This window comes from Pelodiscus sinensis, chromosome 7 (assembly GCF_049634645.1).
Source record: "Pelodiscus sinensis isolate JC-2024 chromosome 7, ASM4963464v1, whole genome shotgun sequence".
In the NCBI taxonomy this organism is placed as follows: domain Eukaryota; kingdom Metazoa; phylum Chordata; order Testudines; family Trionychidae; genus Pelodiscus; species Pelodiscus sinensis.
This window is the reverse complement of record NC_134717.1, coordinates 24,355,082-24,372,061: the sequence shown is the minus strand read 5'-3', so window position 1 is coordinate 24,372,061 and position 16,980 is coordinate 24,355,082.

Sequence of the window (16,980 nt, the reverse complement as noted above, 5' to 3'; positions counted from 1 at the left end):
CCGGCTGCGCTGGTGGCCCCTGGCGGCCAGGCTGGCAGCCATGCGGCCGTAGACAGCCGCGTTCCTGTGGCTAGTGCAGAGATCGTGGACATTGGAGGCATCCCCCCAAACCTCGATGAGGTCCACGGTCTCCGCACTAGACCACGCAGGTGCCCGCCTCTTGCGACACCGGGCAGGATCCTGGGAGCCGCCAGGCTGGTCTCGGGAAGAGGGGAAGGGCTGGGTGTCATCGGGTGGCTGGCTCATGGGTGTCAGGTGCAGGGTGTGCTGGCACAGGTGCTGGCAGCCTTGCAACTGGCACAAACTGTGTAGCCAGCCCGTGGCCCTTTAAGGGCTCCGGGGCCGGGAGGGGGGCAGACAAGTTTGCCTGGTGTTGGCCAGAGTGGCCACCAGGGCAAGCTGGGAAGGGCTAGCCTCCCACTAGTTCAAATTAAGGGTCTACCCAGCCCTTAATTCGAACTAGTAAGTTCGAACTAGGCTTAATCCTCGTGGAATGAGGATTACCTAGTTCAAACTAAGCGCTCCGTTAGTTCGAATTTAATTCGAACTAACAGAGCGCTAGTGTAGCGCCTATGAAAGTTATTTCGAACTAACGGACGTTAGTTCGAACTAACTTTGTAGTGTAGACATACCCTATCCCTTTTTTTATATGATTTCTAATATTCTGATTGCTTTTTTGAATGCTGCTTCACACTGAGTGGATGTTTTCAGAGAACTATCCACAATGACTCTAAGGTCTCTCTCTTGAGTAGTTGTAGCCAAATTAGTTCTCCTCATATTGCACGTTAGTTGGGATTATTTTTTTCAATGTATAGGTGAGGTTAAATGGGAAACAATACAGACTATCATAAATGGAACTAGGGATGCTATTGATAATGTCACAGTACTAGACTAGGATGCAGGAGATCTGGAATCTATTTCTCCTGTGACTGACCTCCCTCATAAAACTGGGGCAAGTCATTTCACCACTCTCTCACAATTTCCCTTCCTGTCCATTTGTCTGTATTGTCTGTTTAGACTATAAGCTATTTGGAGCAAGGAGTGTAACTCCAAGCACAATGGGGCCTTGATTTTAGGTGGGAACCTTAGATATTTCTTGTACAGACAAGTAATTAATAAAATACAAGTGAATATCATCAAAAACTTGTTACTTACCAGTTGCAGTGGAGAATGCAACTACTGCGGTAACAATCACCATTCTCAAAATAGGGTTCCTTGACTGTAAGGTAAATACTGTGGTGTAATAAATGTTAAGATTTTAACGACAAACAATGTAGGATTTATTGACTAAAGAGATGCTATTAAGGAAGAACAAAGTCAAGGCTTGTATGAAACACAATTGCCTGGCTTTGAATGTGTGTGTTTAAAAAGAAATACAACGTGTTTTAATTAGGTTAACTGAGTCTCTGATCAAGAAACCAAGACACAGAGTTTATAGAAAGGATAGACTCAACAGGAAAGGAGGAAGTTGGCAATATGGATAAGTAGGCTAAAGGAATTCTGTGTGAGAAAAGAACTGACGTGCAAGTTAGGTAGCGGGCAGAGATACTTTGCATTGAGTGGGAAATACGATCACAAAAACATGATCTTAGAAGCCTGTGAAAGATCTTCAAGGCAGGATCAGGAATTGTTTACAGATATATATATATATATATATATATATATATATATATATATAAAAGCTTGTGTAAAGCCTAGAATTTCTATTACTCTGACCCTGATTAAGTGGAAAGTTTCATGCTCCTTGAGGTGAACTGAGCTACAGGAATGTTGCTCAACACAGTTTGCTGACATACCAGTAAGAATTGAGACACTTTGTCCCAGAGAGAGTTACTGTAATTAAAGATTTACAGATAGAGGGTATGTCTACACTACCCTCCTAGTTCGAACTAGGAGGGTAATGTAGGCATACCGCACTTGCAAATGAAGCCCGGGATTTGAATTTCCCGGGCTTCATTTGCATAAGCGGGGAGCCGCCATTTTTAAAACCCCGCTGGTTCGAACCCCGTGCAGCGCGGCTACACGGGGCTCGAACTAGGTAGTTCGTTCCACGAGGTGTACCGGTAGTTCGGAATAGGAAGCCTAGTCCGAACTACCTAGTTCGAGCCCCGTGTAGCCGTGCTGCACGAGGTTCGAACCAGCGGGGTTTTAAAAATGGCGGCTCCCCGCTTATGCAAATGAAGCCCGGGAAATTCAAATCCCGGGCTTCATTTGCAAGTGCGGTATGCCTACATTACCCCACTAGTTCCAACTAGCGGGGTAGTGTAGACGTACCCAGAGTGACTATATATACTGTTTTGGTCAGGCAGTTTTTTAAGCCCCTTCCCTTTTATTTTATTTTATTTTATTTTGCAAAAGTGAGCATTTGTCCCATTTGCTTTTGCCATCTGATCAAACAATGGGATGCAGATGAACATGGAGGTGGCAAGCATTTGTACCAGCCCCATGCGGGGGGAGAGGGGTGGAAGGAGACAGTTCTCTGGTAGGAGGGTAGTCAGGACTTAGGCAAACAGTGATACCAATCCCACATGGAGATGGGGAAGAGAAGGCTCAGGCCAGCCCCATGCAGAGAGGGTAGCTCAGGTGAGTAACAATGTGAGCTCTGTTTGGGGCCTGGCTCAGGCTAGCCTCACACAGTGTATTGTTTTCCTTCTGGGAAATATGGTCACCCTATTCGCAGAATAACATGGCATTAAAAATGTAGTTACATCCATTTGTAACATTTTGTGGCTCTCTTTTTCCTGCTATTCGTCTCAGAGATATTTAAGCAATTGTGAGTGATAGCTTTGTGATATATATAGTGCAACCAAACTACTTGCAAAACTCATGCCCCACCTACTTTTGGGACTTCTTTACTAAAACTTTCACTAAGGTCTGCAAACCTGAGCTAAATTTTGAGTCAACCTCAGCAGATTCATAGTTTTTCCTCCAAATCATAGAAAGTTTGTATAGCTTATATGGTAAGCAAAGTGAAATCCAAAAGTTTGAATAGAATTTCCATTTGAGTTTTAGCTTTAGTCTTCAAACTTGAAATTCCAAAATAAATCTAAACATCAGAAACACACGTGTGGATCAGTGACAAAGAATACATTTCTACATATGTAATCAGTGGATAGAAATTCCCAGGTTTCACAGCTGTCTTCTATACTTCAAAAATGAGTTAAAATAGGAATGTAAAGGAATATAGAAAAGTAATAAAGCATGCTCAACATATGGCAAATTAATGAGAGATATTATTGACATGAGATGCATTGAAGAGGATTTTTTTAAAAAAAAAATCAGCAACCTCCAAGTACTGGAAGAATGGATAATAGCCTACAGGGACAAATGATCCCCCTATGTGGCCAATAGGCCACTTCTGAACAGATTTATGATACAGTCCTACCATAGGACTGAATGAGGACACTCAATTCCAGTGCTGAAACTCTTGAATGGTTGATGTCATAGTGATATTCCAAGAAAAGGATCCTCTGGATCCTTTAGAAATTACCATACAGGTCCATCCAGCCCAGTATTCTGTCTGTCGACAGTGATCAATACCAGATGCCCCAGAGGGAGGAACACAACAGGTAATCATCATGAGATCCCTCTCCTGTCATCCCTCTCCCATTTCCTTTGTGTGTGGGGAGGGGGGAGAAGGAAACGGGGACGGAGTTTTTGCAGCTGAAATATTGAGTTAAATATCATATATATTAAGAAGTCCAAGATCTTTCTTACTTGTTGTGTTTCCAATAATGGAGAGCCAGACTGTACACCTTTCCTATCCTCTGCTATGTTTCATGCATGAAGACATCTATTATATATATTGAACCCCTGCTACTGCAAAAGCTGGGACTCAGATGTCTCTGTTCATGTTTGTTAAATTAAAAGTTCCTAAAAAGCCAAGATTTACTGTAACAATCCAGCAAATTTCATATATGAAAAGCAAACATCTGAGCTCTCTCTGCTTCAGAGTCTTTGCAAATTGTGTGGATAAACAGTTTGACATTGTCTTCAGATAGCATTTGACTTAGATTTTGAAAAGGTAATGAGTAATTTTTGGGTGCCTCAATTTTGATGAATCCAACTTGCAACAATTAAGAACAAGATCTCCATGTACTTAATCAGGTATCTTTAAGAGGTCTCCAGTTGGGCATCCAAAATCATTGCTCACTTCTTGAAAATCGTGCGCTACATTTTTATTTTGGCTATTTACAAGTGAGAGTTTAAAATTGTAGGTGTTTAGCGATTATCTCCCAATTGGAGACATCTAATAGAGCCCTGCCCTCAATGAAATTAAAGACAAAATTCCCCTTGACTTCAATGGAGACAGGATGTTTGCCCTGAATATTTGTGGATGTACTCAATAACTCTAATCTGATCAGGATTTTTAACTGGAAAACATTTGACTAAGTAATTGGCAAGGTTACTCTAAAAGTGGTGACATAATTGGAGGACTGACCACTTTAAACTAAAAGCTGATGTAAAAACAAGTTAGAGCTAGTATGAATAAAAGATTTACACACTAGAAAGAGGTTAAAACACAGTCAGAACAAAGACCTTGGTGAAATGCAGCAGGATATAGATAAAGGTAGAATAATGATACACAGACCTAAAAATAGAAAGAGAAATGGTTTGTCAAGTAGAATGGTGCTGCCGCATTGGTGAGGAAAGAGCTTTCACAGTCAGTATGAGAACGCTTTTAAACTTTCATCCCTATATGTAACAGCAGTAAAAAAGAATTACAAGGATTACAAATACAGAAAATAAAACAGAAGAATTGAGGGCAAATTGAAAGAGTTTGAACACAACTATGTTATAAATTTGGTAACCATTAATTAGGTGTTGAATGGAACTGAGAACAGTTTCAGTCTCTGGAGATAGGTTGAAAGACGATACAGCAAAAAGAGTACCCATATGCAGTTATGTATTTATACATCAATAAAGACCGAAAGAACCAAATCTTGCTGGCCTTACTTAGTTCTGATTGTCAATGAGAAATTGGACTGAATAAAAGCTAGTGAGAACTGGCTATCAACTTTGTCCTCCTGACTATTTGCATATGACAATAGGCTACTAGGTGTCTTTAAAAACCTATTTCCCAGCATACTTCTCTGTGAGTGAGTGAGTGAGTGAGTGAGGAGGGCTGTGATAGGGTGTATCAACCCCACACTGGGCCAGTGAGGGTTAACCAGGTCTACCTGTCTGAGAGAGCCCCACCCCCAGAGCACTGCTGAGCATGCTCCAACTGGAGGACTAGTATAAAGGCCAGTGGAACAGCTTAGTTAGGGCTGACCACTATGGAGGAAGGAGCTACTTCCAGAACGTGGGAGGAGGAGGAAGAAGAAAAGGAAGAACAAACAGACACTGCAACAGAAACTGGCCGGTAATGCTCCCAGTCCAGAGGAGGTAAGTGGGGAAGATGCCGACGATAGTGAACTGGGTGGGAATTAGCCCAGTACAGGGAGCTGGTCCCTGGAGAGCTCAGTGTGCTGCAGGTGGATTCCCCTACAGAGCTAATGGTGGGACACACCCACCACTGATAGGGCCCTGGACTGGAAACTGGTGGCGAGGGAGGGCCCAGGAATCCTTACCCCATCTTCATTATACACCAAGGAACTCTAGAGCTGTGACTACTGACTTTGGGCCATCAGGACTTATGGCCCAGTGAACTGGGGGCTGTTATAGACTCGGGCCATTAGATTCTATTGCCCTATGAACAGGGACTTAGTATTGATTCAAGCCGCTGAGCCCTACCGCCCCGTGGCCAGGGAGTGACTACTAACTTTGGTCACTAGGCCAGACTCTAGTGTGGGGGTACTTGGGTTTGTAACGCTAATGGGGCGGAGCACACATTTAGAGGCCTGATAGGCTCAAAGCCCTGCCTCACAGGGGGCTGGGTAAACCTTCCCCATGACAAGGGCAAAGGGTACTGGGAATTTAAATTTTGCAAGGAAAAGTATTTGTAGCTCTGTAGTGGCTATTTTGCAGTTGGCTGATGCTTACTGCCTCTGACTATCTTCTCAGTCGTAAGTCTAACTTCTCTTACATTTTTCTTTTCCTATTTGTGAAGAAAAGGTAAACCCTTACAAAAAGAAAGTTGTTTCTGTTATATATTATGTATGCTCCTGAGACAGACAGTTGTGTACTATTCAAATGAAAGAAAAAAAGTGCAAAATGTTCCTTTGGAGCACCAGAAGGTAAATATATGCAGAAGAAGGGGTGTTTTTGTATCATCATCTCATTGACTGCTGACAGGCTCAGCCCAGGCTATATAGCAGGAATTGTGCTCCAAAATGGGTATGGCAGCCTAAAAAGCCTGCACACCACCTGATGGGAGCACCGTGCTGGTATTTCCCTTGTTCCCAGCATTCATGTTGTCTAGTATTCAAATGGAGCCACAAGCAGTTTAACTCATTCCAAGGTCAAATGGCCCCTTTACATGTATATCTCATTTCAGTTCTTGTATATGCCTGTTTGCTGCCTGTTAACCAGGACCGAGCTTTCCAAGTGTTTCTGTGGAACTTATGCCAGTTGTGATACACTCTTCGTCTTCCCCCTCCTCTTAAATGCCAGGCCTATCCTCTTGACGAACTCCCTTTTGCTTCTTGCATTTTAGTCAACATTTTTCAAAACTTCGCATTTTGATACTTCACATTTTTGTTCTAATTTTGGGGGGGAAACAAATACTGAAATACTGCTATTTCCCTTTGAACAGAAATTCCAATGTTTGGTGAGCTGTCATAAATACATAAAAGATTTGGAGCTGTTCAAATACTATTGTAATAGAGGCCCTGTATGAACCTTAGATAAAGAAAAGATCAGTATCATTTCATGCTGCCCATTCCATCTAATTTAGTTATGAAAACGACTCAGGGTAGAAAGTTAATGACATTTCCCAGAGGAAAATTTGGGCCATGTCTACACTGTGGGTTTTTTTTTCCCGGAAAAAGATACGCAAATTGCAAACCGCAATTTGTGTATCTTTTTCTACTTGTTGGCTGTGTCTACACTGGGCCACTTATTCCGGAAAATCAGCCGCTTTTCCGGAATAAGCTGCGAGCTGTCTACACTGGCCCCTTGAATTTCCGGAAAAGCAGCGACGCTGTACTGTACAAAATCAGCCGCTATTCCGGAAACCCTACGCTGTTCCCGCTCGGCCATAAGTCCTTATTCCGGAAAAGCTTTTCCGGAAAAGAGCCAGTGTAGACAGCTTTTCCGGAAAAGCAGAAGAAACAGAAAAAAGTGGTTTGGACGCCGCGAGATCCCGTAGGAGCCCCAGACTTCCTGCTAACCCGAGCTCTTAAAGAGCTCGGAGGCTGCTGGGTGCCCGTGGCAGGAGCCTGCCGGAGAGCGTGCAGCTTGAGCTCTGCCACGTGCCGCTGTGCTGCCAACAGCCACCTCTGAGCCCAGCATGGCAGCCCCGGGTGGTGAGTCACCTGCACCCGCAGGGCAGGAAGCCCCCAGGGTCTGGAAATGCCGGGCCCCATCCTGGACCCCCGGGGAGCTGGAGACCCTCCTGGACCTGTGGCAGGAGGAGGAGGGTCTCCATGACCTGCAGTCCCGCTGCCGCAATGCAGACCTCTATACGCGGCTGGCGCAGAACCTGGCGCAGCAGGGACACCCCGGCCGCAACTGCGAGCAGGTGCGGTCCAAAGTAAAAAAGCTGTGGCTGGGGTATGTGCGGGCCACCGATGGAAGGGGGGCAGGACCCGATGCCTGCCCCTATTATGACCGGCTCCATGCTTTTCTGGGCCAGCCAGCCCCGGAAGCCCCAGCTGTCCCTGTGGACACCTGCCAGCGCCCCCCCATCAACCGTCCCACCGAGCCAGGGGAGGGAGAAGACAGCGCCAGCGCGTCTGGCGGTGAGGAGGCCAGCGTTGCCACCGCCCAGCAGGCCCCCTCCAGCAGCTCCTCCGAGGCCGAGGCCAGGGAGGAACCCACTGGTGAGTTTGTGCAGTTTGCACTCCCAACGGGCGGGGGGAGGGGGAGGCAGGTGCCCGGAGGGAGGCGGGGGAGAGCATGTCACTCAGGCCACGTGAGCTGCACGCTGCGTAGCATGAGGCAGCAAGCAGCATGTGCAACCATGTGCAGCCTGGTGACCGAGCGGCACGTGGCCGCGGCAGGCAGCTGCAGGGCACGCCTAGGACCGTGCTGCTCACACACATTCGGCGGGACCAGGGGAAAGGGTGGATGCTGGCTGGAACCGGCCAGGCCCCCAGGGACTCATCCCAGAGCTCGCAGCTCCACCAAGGGTGCAGCACGGAGAACGGCACACTGTCCCATGCCTCGCTGTGAGGCACAGCCAGCTGCTATTGGGTACACCGTAGCGTCATGGTCCTGTGACCGTGTACCCCCACCGAGCCCCTCGCCTGCTCCCGGTGCCTTGGCTGCCTCCCCGAGGGAAGTCCCCACTGTGGCCACACATGTCCCTGGGCTACCGAGCTTGCGGAAGGGATAGTGGGAGGAGGAAGGGCCCCTGAGTGTTGCTGCAAGGATGGAACATCCCCCCACCCAGTCACTCTTCTGGTTCCGTCCAGGAGATATCCCACACGAGGAGATCTGAGAGCCCAGACGGCCTCTGCCAGATGTGCCCCAGACACTGCGTGGGGATGCATCTCGTTCCCTGTCTAACACCTGTCTCCACTGGCAGGGAGTTCCACAAGTGAACGCAGCACAAGCACCCTCCCGCCCTCCACGGAGCCAGGATACAGACCGGTGCTTACAGTACTGGAGGGGGGACCCTACTCCAGGGGCGGTCCTCCTTGCAAACATACAACACGGGGGCAGGAGGGGAACCGAGTGGGCCCAAGCCACACAACTGTGGGGTCACCTGGGCTCAGGGGTGGAGGGCATGCGGTGTGGGGACAGTGGACGGCCTGCCTGACTGACCCATCCTTTCTTCTCTTCCCTGCAGCGGGACCCAGCACCAGACCCTCCACTGTGGCAGCAGTGGCACCCCCAGCAGGCCAACCCCGGAGGCACAGGCTCCTCTAGAGGGACCAGCTGCTTTGCCAGCATGTCAATGCCATGGAGGCAATCCAGGCCTCCATCGCGGAGCGGGTGCAGGGGGACCTGCAGTGGCGGCAGGACGGCTGGGCTGCCTTCCTGGATGAATGCCGAGGGATGCGCACCACAATGGACACGCTGACGGCACATATTGTGTATGCGATTCACTATGGCATGGGCAGAGCCCAGGCCCCAGCCATCCCTCCCGTAGCACAGCTCATGCCCCCTCCCATCCCAGCTCCTGCCCCTGGCCACCTCCGCGTGCAGCCTGCCCCGACGCAGTCTGCCCAGCGTAGGCAGGCTGGCCCCCGGAGGAACGCTCGCAGGGGCCGCCTGTCCCAGTAACTGCCCCCTTTCCTGTCCCAGTTGAAGGTCTCCCCCCCTTCCTGTCCCAGTTGAAGGTCTCCCCCCCTTCCTGTCCCAGTTGAAGGTCTCCCCCCCTTCCTGTCCCAGTTGAAGGTCTCCCCCCCCCTTGAAAATAAACAGTTCTCTATTTTGCTGTTCATTCCTGTGTTGGGTATTGTGTAACTCTAGGTAGTGTACGAAATGATGTGAGATGCCAAGTAGCCACTTAAATTTAACTTGGTGGCAAACTGTGGAGAACGAAATCTGTACTCTATCACTAAGGGGGGGCCTTTGTAAGTGGTCAGTGGTTTGTGGCGCAGAAATAAATGCTGACACTTTTCAGTAAAATGTAAACCACAAACTATATTTACATAGCTAACAAACTAGAAAGAACAGTTACAAGATGCACACAACAGATAATTAAACATAGTCTAGATGCAGGGAGGACGATTGTGGTGTTGCTGGCCACCTCAATCCTTTGGTCCTTCCGGGCCTCAGGAGAGGAACAGCCAGGAGATCCCTCGATGGAAGATGACGGTGAAGCTGGCCACCTCAATCCTTTGGTCCTTCCGGGCCTCAGGAGAAGAATAGCCAGGAGATCCCTTGACGGAAGATGACTGGAATCAGGTACGCTGACTTCAGCCTTCCGCACGAACCCCGCATCCTCGTGGCTGTTCTTTGGGACAGGCGATGGTGGCCTAAACCCTAGCCTAAGCTAAAAAGAAAAACCCTAACTAAGCCCGACGCACCCGACGAACAGACTCGATGACGGCCGATGTGCTTTGACCCGATGCCTTACAATTCGGGGGAGGTAAGGGGAGGAGGTGGGGAAGCGTAGGGGACGGGCGGGAGTGTCTGGGGAGACCCAGGGTATGTCTACACTACCCCGCTAGTTCGAACTAGCGGGGTAATGTATGCATACCGCACTTGCTAATGAAGCCCGGGATTTGAATTTCCCGGGCTTCATTAGCATAAGCGGGGAGCCGCCATTTTTAAATCCCCGCTGCTTCGAACCCCGTGCAGCGCGGCTACACGGGGCTCGAACTAGGTAGTTCGGACTAGGGTGCCTATTCCAAACTACCGGTACACCTCGTTTCATGAGGAGTAACGGTAGTTCGGAATAGGAACCTAGTCCGAACTACCTAGTTCGAGCCCCGTGTAGCCGCGCTGCACGGGGTTCGAAGCAGCGGGGATTTAAAAATGGCGGCTCCCCACTTATGCTAATGAAGCCCGGGAAATTCAAATCCCGGGCTTCATTAGCAAGTGCGGTATGCATACATTACCCCACTAGTTCAAACTAGCGGGGTAGTGTAGACATACCCCCAGGGGACCCTACTACGGGACTTGGGCAAACATGTCCACCAGGGCCTCTCTGATGCGCACCGCATCCTGACGCGCCTGGCGGACGGCAGCTGTGTCGGGCTGTTCCAAGGTCTGTGCCTCGGCTGCCATCCATGCAGGTAGGAAGGCCTCCCCACTGCACTCCACAATGTTGTGGAGCACGCAGCACGTGGCCAGGACCTCCGTTGCATTCTGCTCGCCTATCTCGAGATGGGTGAGCAAGCAACGGAAATGGGCCTTTAAACGTCCAAAGGCCAGCTCCACTGGGTTTTGGGCCTGGTTGAGGCGGTCGTTGAACCGGGCCCGGTTCTGGTCTGGCTGCCCCGTGTAGGGCCGCATTAACCAGGGCATCAGGGGGTAGGCCGCGTCCCCGACGACGCAGATGGGCATAGGCACATCCCCGACAGTCAAGTCCTGCCGGGGGAAGTAGGTGCCCACCTCCAACCTGCGATACAGTCCAGAGTTCCGGAGGATGCGGGCGTCGTGTGCCCGGCCGGACCAGCCCCCATAAATGTCCAGGAAGCGGCCCTGGTGGTCCACGAGGGCCTGCAGAACGATGGAGCAGTACCCCTTTCGGTTCATGAAATGGGCCGCTCGATGCTCCGGGGCCCGGATGGGGATGTGGGTGGCGTCCAGGGCTCCCCTGCAGTTGGGGAACCCGAGGGCAGCGAAGACGGCCATGGTATCATCCACGTCGCACAGGCGGATGATTCGCGGGAGCAGGACATCGTTGATGGCATGGACGACCTGCAAAAGGGTGCAGAGAAACATAAGGGAACACATCACATATGGCAGGGGTGAGTGTGCGCTCCCTTAGCCCCCCCCTTGATTCCCTCTGTCCTCTCACACACACACACACACACACACACACACACACACACACACACACACCCACCCCAGGGCCCCCCTCACCGCACGCCCCCCCCCCACCGGGCCTGTGCAAGGGAGGGGCGACCCAAACCCCTGGGCGACCCAGCTGGGAGTCTTGGCTGTCCCTGGGCCTGGAGTGCAGCACCCTCCCCCCATCCCACTCCCCCTGGGACTTACCTCCACGACGATCACTCCGACGGTTGATTTTCCCACCCTGAACTGCTGGGCCACCGAGCGGTAGCTGTCCGGTGTGGCCAGCTTCCAGAGTGCAATGGCGACCCTCTTCTTCACGGGGATGGGTGCCCGCAGCCGGGTGGTGGCTCTCTGCAGCGCGGGGGTGAGCCAGGTGCACAACTGCAGGAAGGTCCGCTTTCTCATTCGGAAATTCTGGATCCACTGGTGGTCGTCCCATCGTCCAAGGACCACCCGGTCCCACCAGTTGGTACTGCTCTCCAAACTCCAGACGGGCTGGTCTACGGTCGGGTGCTGATGCCACACGGTTGCCAGGGCCTCCCTGGTGAGGGAGTCCAAGGTGATCTCTGCCTCCTGGTCCATGAACAGCATGGCACCGGCCTGCAGGAGGAGCCGCAGCCACCTGTACAGCCTCCACAGGGGCCCGACCAGACACATGGCCACCCGTGGCTCCATAGCAGACAGAGCAGGGCAGAAAAAAAAACCCGCAGGCAAAAGCAGTTGGGGGCCAAAGGGTGGTGTCCCCAAAAGTCAGAGGGCAACCACAGACCCTGCGAAGGGTGTCAGTCCCTGGCAGAGGCCCCAAGGCACGGGAGCAGGAGACCAACGGCTGCCCGGTGAGACCCCTTTAACCACGTGTCTGAACGGCGCTCTGGCCCCGCCCCCGGAAAGGTCTGGTGGCCTTTGCCCTCTTCAAAATGGCTCCAGGCTTCTGCTTTTCCGGAAAAGCGCACCGCCAATGTAGATGCGCTTTTCCGGAAAAGCGCTTCGTTACGACGATAACTCCGGGGCCAATGTAGACGCTCCTTTTCCGGAAAAACTGAAAACAGAATAGTATTCCGTTTTAAGCATTTCCGGAAAAAGATGCCAGTGTAGACGTAGCCGTTTTTTCGGAAGAGGCTTTTCTAACATTTGGCTCATCTACACTTTGTCCCCTTGACATTGGTCTACATGGGACCAAATGTCAGAAAAACCCCTTCTTTTGGAAGATCCCTTATTCCTCATAAAATGAGGACTACAGGGATACCGAAAGAACACGCCCGCTTTCCCTGGATGTGGCAGAGTTTTTCTGGGATATTTCTGGTATCCCGGAAAAACTCTGCAGTCTAGACATAGCCTTGCTCTTGAGTTTGCATTCTGTTTTTTCTACCTGTGAAGAAATACCACAATCTATCAGTGCAGATCATCAACGTGGAAGCTCTCTATAAATCTCCAAACTGGAATTTTTTTCCTTTAGTGTATGAAATAGCTTTAATACTTTTATATCAATACATTTAAAAAAAAAAAAGACTGCACCAGCAACAGCACAAACTTGCGTTGTTTGAAATGACACACTCTATACAGACCCTGGAAACAAATTATATGCAGAATAGAAGAATTGAAGAATTAGATGTGAAAAAAAATATGATTAGAAGATTGAGTCAATGGTTTCTTACACAATTCCAGTAGTACAGAATGCTGCTACTTTGCCATGAAACTCAGAATGAGCATTTTTAACAGGAATATTTATCATCTGAGGTTATATCATTTATTCTAATGTAGAGACAAACAATGAAAGTTTTTTCATTTGTAATATAATTCAATTCTGGATTTTATTTTTGATTATGTTTAGGCTGACTTTGATGTTTTCAAAATGGATTTCAAACACCATTTATTCAGTTAATTTTTGAAGGCAGAACACACTGAAACTTTTATCCCATTTGGTAAGCAGACATCCCTTAGTTTTATTCAAGTTTTCACATGAAAATGCCAGTTGGGAATAAAACTGACAAATATATTCAATCAAAGATGGAATATTTTTTCCTCTTAAATTGCAAATGGCTTCATTAAAATAAAAGCACCACCTTAGGGATTGCATAAAACAGAATATTGGTACCTAAATGGTATTTATGACTGGGCTAAATGTAAAGTGAATTAAAATTTAAAGAATTATAGTCAGGTAGGCCACAGACATCTGTAGAGGAAGTCCATTAAGAAGATGAAAGAACCTACAGTCCCTAGTGACAGGAACATGTCAGGTTAGTGGTCAGGCATACCTATACACTTAGTGCCACAGCAAATGAAAAACATATTGCTTAAACCCTAAGGTACTTATGTGATATTTACTTTAGGTAAAGAAAACTAAATCCCAATATAAAAATGTAGGCATTCATATACTGTATATGTATGTATGCTATCAGAAAACTACAGGCAAATAAAAAAAGAAACAGTTGTTAATCATGTGAAATATGATAACCTGTATATGGCAATTTTAAAAGTAGGCCTTTAGAGAATGCTGCAAATCCACTGTGTGATTACACTAACAGACCAATACTGCCATGGTAGAGATAGCTTGAGAGAAAGCCTAACATCCTTTGAGGTACATCTCTCCTATGGGAAACATTTCACCCACAATTGGAAGGAGAAATAGATGCCATTCTCTGGTTATATAACTTATCAACATACAGTTGTGGCCTATGTGCACACAGGACATCTTTTCTGAGTTTTTACTGATAAGAAAAAGAACATAATTTGTCCAATTCATTATTGTCTTCAATGGGCAAATTTCTTTAGTACTGAATTATTGACAGAAGAAATCCTGACTCCCTAGCAAATGGGGCTCTGCCTTTCCTCCTTTTGGTCGTGGAACGGCCGCTATTAGTGTTAATATAAAATGGAGAGTTGATGTTGATGATATTCTCTGCTCCCCCATAGAAATCAATTGGCTCTCTCTCTCTCTCATACACACACACACACTGACTCTCTCTTTCATACACACACATACATACATACACATTCTTTGAATGGGTTTTGTAGAAAATGTTTTCTATTGGAGAGCTTTAAATTTCAAACCCAACCAAATTTTGCTTTCAATCACCATTTAAAGAAATAACTTAAAAAAAACTATCCCTAGTAAAATGGATTCATATAATAACTGTCTGCTTGCCTTGATCCCGATAACAAGAATGCCTGGATACTTGTATTTCTATGACGAACAGGGAATGTTCTCTTCCCATTTTTACTTACCTGAAAAACTACTGATGTCCTAAAGCCAATTGAAAACATCACACTGATACTAATTTATCTAAAGTTCACCCAACACCAACAACCTGAACATAAATATAATTTAGTTTTACAAGACCCCCAGGATCTTAGATTATTTGTATAAAGAAGTAGACATCATGCAATTTAATTCCTTTCATAAAGATGTAGTGTATTTGCATAGAGTTCATTTGCATAACATTTATTTTCTACTGCTTCTATACAACCTCTCCCCATTGCAAAATGGTTGAATTACAACTATCTGCCCTGTGATCCCCCTCAGAATATAAATTATAATTTACACTATTTTATCAATGTGAAATTTACACAACCAGTTATATTGCCCCATAAATGTGGCCTGATGTATGTAGCTTTGCATATTTAATATTATGCAGCTTTAAATCCACATGAGTTGGAGATGGGATATATCTGTTTATTAGAATATTAACACTTCTAAGATGACATTTTACACAATGCTTCAAATCACGCAGTGCATATCCTTTTATTCAAGCAACCTCACTGATTCTTTCCAGTTAGCTAGGTGGTTAGGTAGTGGCTTTTCATTATCTATCCACTTTACTAGTACCTAGATAAGATATGTGATAGAGTAATGGGACATTGTTTTCAAATGAGGATCTTTGTGCTTGTTCCTTGATATTTATATTTCTGCATGTATCGTGTCCTGTTCTTTAAGGTAGAATATCAAAAAATAAACAAGTGTAAATGGAGAAGACAAATGGTGGGAAATTTTCAGCCAGGCATCAAACTAACTTTCACTCTTCTGTCTGTATACTTAGCCAGCCCTTTGAAGGAACAAACACATGCTCAGAATTCTAACACAGGCCAATTGTGCTGTCTCTGAGTGTTAGCCCTCTTGAAGGTGAACTGTCTGTCTTAAAAATTGAAATCACCCCCTTGAAAAAGCCATAGAGATTTGCTGGGCTTGTTGTATCATTTGTATTGCCCCAAGCCAAATCAGGATGGAAGTAATAATAAATTGCCTCCTATTAAGTTCTCACTGGTAAGGGAGAAAGATTAGATAGTAACTTTGCCTACTATCTTGTTTTGAAGGCTAGCAGAGGTTGGGATGAGTTTTGAATGGCAAATTCAGCCAGTACTGCAGGCTATGTATGCTAAAAGCTCATCTTTGGAACCACCCTTTCTTAGGAACCAGGCATTACATAAGAACATAAGAACATAAGAACGGCCGTATTGGGTCAGACCAAAGGTCCATCTAGCCCAGTATCCTGTCTACCGACAGTGGCCAGCACCAGGTACCCCAGAGAGGGTTGACCGAAGACAATGATCAAGCGATTTGTCTCCTGCCATCCCTCTTCAGCCTCTGACAAACAGAGGCCAAGGACACCATTTTATCCCCTGGCTAATAGCCTTTTATGGACCTAACCTCCATGAATTTATCCAGCTTCTCTTTAAACTCTATTATAGTCCTAGCCTTCACCGCCTCCTCTGGCAAGGAGTTCCACAGGTTGACAACACGCTGTGTGAAGAAGAACTTCCTTTTATTAGTTTTAAACCTGCTACCCATTCCTGATCAGGTGGATGTAAAAGGGGAGTTTAAAATCTGGCTGCTAGTTTTTGACACAGTCTAGGCAAACAATTTTTAATCCAGAGAAAAAACAGCAAAATTTATCTTTTCTTCATATTTTTAAAAGAATCCTACCGCTGTGGTGTGGAGAAACATTGCACAAGAAAATGGAGTTTTATTTTGTGTAAGGACACAGGGAGGGGATGCTCTTCTATTTTCAACACATTTTCACAAAAGTAAAATGACATCGAGGAGGAAAGTGGAAAGTTATGAATTTGCAACAGTTCTATGTTGGATTCATAACTTGTTAGATGGAAGCTTCAGGGGATAGCCAAATTGGTCTGTACAGGATAAACTTAAAACACAACAAATGGTCTGGTAGCACTTTATAGAGTAACAAAACACATAGATGGTATTATGAGTTTTTGTGGGCATAGCCCACTTCTTCAGATGACGGGACGGGAGTTTTGAGTTTAGGATGTGCAGACCCAAAATAAATAGTGAAGGGGGGGGGGAGAGGAGAAGGACGGGGAGCAGGAAACAAGGAGCAGAAGGCATGGAAATATCAAAGGGAAAAACAGGAAGGCAGAACTGGGAATAAGTAAGCACTTGAAGATTGGGTAGTTAAAACAAAGCAGATAAGAATCAAAGACAATAGCAGGAATCTACACAAACAG